Source organism: Vanessa cardui, chromosome 28 (genome assembly GCF_905220365.1).
Source record: "Vanessa cardui chromosome 28, ilVanCard2.1, whole genome shotgun sequence".
NCBI lineage: Eukaryota > Metazoa > Arthropoda > Insecta > Lepidoptera > Nymphalidae > Vanessa > Vanessa cardui.
In genome coordinates, this window is record NC_061150.1 from 6,394,007 (window position 1) to 6,398,622 (window position 4,616).

General features: G+C 32.9%; 1 long non-coding RNA gene across 1 annotated transcript; it reads left to right on the forward strand.

The window, feature by feature from the left end:
* The first annotated feature begins 2,029 nt into the window (after nucleotides 1-2,029).
* LOC124541769 lies at nucleotides 2,030-2,831 on the forward strand. Its single transcript, XR_006967268.1, has 2 exons — nucleotides 2,030-2,405; nucleotides 2,712-2,831. It is a non-coding gene; the product is annotated as an uncharacterized LOC124541769 (long non-coding RNA).
* The last annotated feature ends 1,785 nt before the right edge of the window (nucleotides 2,832-4,616 follow it).

Here is a 4,616-nt window from a genome sequence, read left to right on the forward strand (position 1 = left end):
TGTATTTGAATATTAAATAATTAGTTAACAATATAAACTTCTGAACTAAATTATTATACTTCGCAACATTACTCATAATTTTATCAAAAAATAAGTAATGTAGTAGCAAAATAAATGAAAATCTATCTCTTATAACACAGTTTTTTTTTATTACGTAGAACATAGATGTAACATTTCTGAACGCTAAATTAATTCACTTTAACAATTTTGTTTAAGTATTTTGACATTGACGTTTTTCTGTGCTTACTGGTCAGACGTTGATTTAAAAATTAAAAATTTGAGACAACATCACATACATTACTCTGATCCCAATGTAAGTAGCTAGAGCACTTGTGTTATGGAAATCAGAAGTAACGACGGTACCACAAACACCCAGACCCAAGACAACATAGAAAACTAACATCGACTCGGCCGGGAATCGAACCCGGGACCTCAGAGGTGTACCCATGAAAACCGGTGTACACACCTCTCGACCATGGATGTCGTCAAATCAAAGATACCTTGTGATTTGATTTGTTTTTCCCTTTTTATTACGACTAGGCTATTTCCGCATTGATGTGATACCTGCTACAACGATTGACTCACGCATACTTCAGGACTCCGATTATCTACTCTCTGCATTTAGTATAGAGATCGTTTAATTCTGCTGTTTGCTGTTTTCCAAGATGCGCTAAACGCCGTGAGTATACAATTATTCGCTTTTATATAGGTATCCTTAAATTTATCTAAAACGCACGTCTTTGCGTAATTGCTATGCTTAGAGCGTCTGAAGATGGATTTCTAAGTGGTTGGCGTTGTCGTAAGACGTTATAGCATATTATGTAGTTTAATAGTCAGATGAGGCAGGCATAATTTTAATATGTGGTAACTTTTGCTGCCGGTGGGACAGCAATAGCATTTAAAAGAACAATTATATATAAAATTGAAATCTTGTAGATATATCGTGTTGACTAGACAAAATGTTAGTAAATATGTCAAATAATATATGTTCCTTGTTTCAACCGTTAAGTAAGAAATTTCTCTCGATGTATTTATTTGTTTTATAGGTGAAGATGGTGTTATACTTCACAAATTCCCTAATCCTAAGAATTCACAACGTTTTCAAACTTGGGTACAAGCATTGGAAGGAAACTCACATTCCTTAGATGATATGTATGTGTTTACATACAGAAGAGTGTGTCAGATACATTTTGAATCCAAGTATTGGACCAGGAGTAAAATGTTGAGAAACATTGCTGTACCAACTTTGCATATAACAGGTCAGTTATTATTTTATTTGCTGACATTGATACCAACATGATTAATAGGCTGGATTACATTTACAATAGGGTGGTATCTAATTGATCATCAATTTCTCTTGCTCGCTTGATGCCTTCACTTCGTTATGGCAGACGGAGGCTGATCCCCCTCCGCGCCTCCGGTTTTATAAAAACACTCTAGGTGTGTCACAAACAAGATTTACATTGCTGGCAACAATTTTTACTATGCTGCAATTCAGGGAATGTAAAATAAATAACAAGGGGAGACGATTTACTAAAGATGAGAAAATTATGGCACTGCATTTTTATAAACGGGGGCCAAAAGTTTATAGAATGCTGCAAAAAATATTTGTGCTGCCATCTCCATTCACTTTAAACAAAATGGTATTAAAAGCCAATATAAAATCTGGATTAAATGAAAATATTTTTCAACAGTTAAAGAAACAAGCATCACGAATGAAACCAAGCCACAAATTTGGACACATTAGTTTTTGTTGAGATGGCCCTAACACGTCACCTGGATTACAGCAGGCGAAATGATAAAATTACAGGGTTAGTGGATAATGGCGAAGTCGTTAGTAAAGAACTAACTGATCGTGTATTAGTATTTATGATTAAAGAAATATTGAAAAACAGCCATTGTCCTATTCATTTTGTGCCGGCAGTACAAAAAAAGCTGAATTAGCATCAATGAGTAAGAAAAGTTTAAGAAAATTAAAAGAAGGTGGCTTTAAAGTTCTGACTACGGTTTGTAACCAAGGAACTTCAAATGTAAGCGCTATCAACTATTTAATAAAAGAAACAAAACAGGAATATGCAAAAGACGGCAAAGAAGCAAAACATGAAGTTTTTGAGGTGGACAATGAAGAAGTGGTTCCTTTATTTGATGTTCCACATTTAATAAAAGGTATCAGGAATAATTTATTGTATAAAGATTTGTCATATACAATAGATGGCATAAAAAAACAGCAAAGTGGGACCACATTGTGAAACTTTTTGAAAATAACCCAACATATAAGGGAGTAAGATTAATTAAAAAGTTAAGTGAAAAACACTGTGATCCTGAAAAAGTGCCTAAAATGAAGGTTAAATACGCCAGTCAAGTTTTTAGTCACACTTTAGGGATAAATATGGGATTTTTAGCTGGTGAGTATAATAATTATGGTTAGATTTGTAGTTTATTTTATATGATAAGATTACTAGTTGCTATCTATAGTTTTCCCTTAAATTGAGATGGAAAACAAAATTAAGATGGATATCACAAAAAAAAATTAAAATAGAAATTTTATTTTAATGCAAAAACCATTGTTTTTTATCCACAGTAGTTTAAAATAATTAATGTTTCATTAATAAAAATGATTCAATATTTTTGAATAGTAGAGTAGGCTCTACTATATTTTTTAATTTTTTTACACTTGATATTGATTTAAATATATTTTATTTCTATTACAGATCAGGGCTTACTGCCAAGTGAATGCAAAGATACAGCTGACATTCTATTATTTTTTGATGAATTATTTGACTCTATGAATGGTAGCTGTAGTATCTCTTCTAAAAGAAGTGGAAAACCACTGCTTTTGTCTGTGAAACCCAGATCAGAGCACCACGAAATTTGGAAAAAATCAAAAGTGGTCCTAAATTCAATGAAGTTTGTCTCCAAAAAAGGTTAAGTTACCATTGTCTCAACTATAAGTAACTGGATACGTACAATTGAAAATATAGAAAAATTAACCAAGACATTGTTTAATGTTTATAACATTAAGGGTTTGTTTCACAATTGAAAGATAAAGTACCACATAGCAATGTAACACATACATTATTAACCGACTTCAAAAAAAGGAGGAGGTTCTCAATTCGTCGGGGCCTTTTTTTTTTATTATTTTTTTGAGGATACAAGTCTCGGATAAGAAATTTTGCGTTTCACAATGATATTTTATCCACTCAAACGTCCGGGCGACTATAGTCGGCCAAAAATTTTTCCGGTTGAACGTTAGGGCGACTATGGCAGCCCAACAGACTTGTTAATTTTTAAGTCGTTTTTCTTTATGTTATCGTTGAAATAGCTTTTTTTTTCGACACTATACGTATCTATGATAAAAAACGTGTACTGTTTCATTCATCAGAAGTCTGTGGCTACTCAGAAATTAAAAAAAAAAATGTCAAATATCACTCTTGTGTTTTGGTGAAGTGCTTTGGTTGTGCTAGTGTTTATAATGTAAGTATTTCTGTTTTTAATATTTTAATGTATGATTATCGTATATCGAATTTATTGTTGAGATTCATACTCAACGAATATTGTCAAATATCCTATGAATAAAGTCTGTTGCGACGATAAATTGACATGGAAACAAAATATGTTTTGTTGTTCGCTAGATTTAAGCCATATTTTTCTGTTGATTCTAAAAAATATTGATTAATAATTACTTGTAGACAGTAAACAATTCATAATTACTGCTTAAACACCCTCTCAAGGTTAAAATGTAACAAAAGAAGTGAGTATTTTAAGTTTTATTGTCCTGTTCCGCAGATTTTAATGGCGGGCGACTACGGCCGCCCGTAACGTTTACGTATTTTGTCAAAATAAGGGTTTGTACAAACGGCAAACGGTACTGTGCGGGATATGAGTTTTCCACGTTGGCTTTTGCTTTTATTTGGTTTTGCGTTTTTAAAATTTGGTGTGGACCTTTTAATTAGCTTTTTTTATTAAAAACTTTTATTTGACTTATTGTTTGTTCGGGTTATATCTTGCAACTAAATTTTAAAGCACTTATCCTCATCCCATTGAGTTAAAATTTTGCATACAAGCTTAGTATTAATGACAATCCATGATTAGTTCTGTGACGAGCAGAATATATAAATAAAAAAACATGCAGTATCATTTTTGTTGCTTTGTGTATGTGTGTGTGTTGGAGTTGGAGTTTTGGAAAATATGTCTAACAAAAAATCTTAAAATTTATTTGCTGCTTTGTATTCTGTTTTAACGTGAATGTGAATATTTTTATTTTTAAGAAATCTAACATTGAATTATACAAATTTTAGGCCTGAGAATAGAAATGTTTGTGGTGGCCAAGGCAGTGGCAGCCAAGGCCGTGGGGGACGTGGTGATGTGCTGATTGATCAACTGTAAGTGAACGTTTTTTTAGTAAAAGGGTCCCATATGTGACAACTTTTTATTTTACAACTATTAAAGCGTAAAGTAGTAGTAACAGTTTATAATTATTTTTTAGATCTATTAGTAACAATGCGGCAAGAGGGGCGCGTCGACGTGGACGTGGGCATGCGCGAGGACAAGGCCGTGGGAGAGGACGAGGTGGACAGGCGTGCGTATCTTTTTCTATGATAGCAATCGAAAAAGTC